Here is a 388-nt window from a genome sequence, read left to right on the forward strand (position 1 = left end):
CTCTCACTCCCCTGGTAATGAACCAAGTACACTTTGTGTTGTCATGTGCCCCCCACCCTCTTCCCTCCCTCCCTCCCTTCACCCCACGAGCAGTGCCCAGTGACTGCCAATCCTTCCCTTATGCTAATATGACTAGTGTTTGGGGCCCGCTAATGCATGAGAACATGCAGTATTTAGTTTTTTGTTTCTGTGATAGGTCACTTAGTATTAGTATGATGGTCTCCAACTCCATTCAATTTGCTGAGAAGACTTAACAAAAAAGTTTTTTAAAAATTATAATGGCACATGCTATAAACAGCAAAATTTACACTTATAATTCCTTTACAGCTATTTATTTATTTATTTACTTATTTATTTTTGAGTTGGAGTCTCACTCTGTCACCCAGAC

Source organism: Carlito syrichta, unplaced genomic scaffold (genome assembly GCF_000164805.1).
Source record: "Carlito syrichta isolate Samal-C Ts95f unplaced genomic scaffold, Tarsius_syrichta-2.0.1 Scaffold303314, whole genome shotgun sequence".
NCBI classification, from domain to species: domain Eukaryota; kingdom Metazoa; phylum Chordata; class Mammalia; order Primates; family Tarsiidae; genus Carlito; species Carlito syrichta.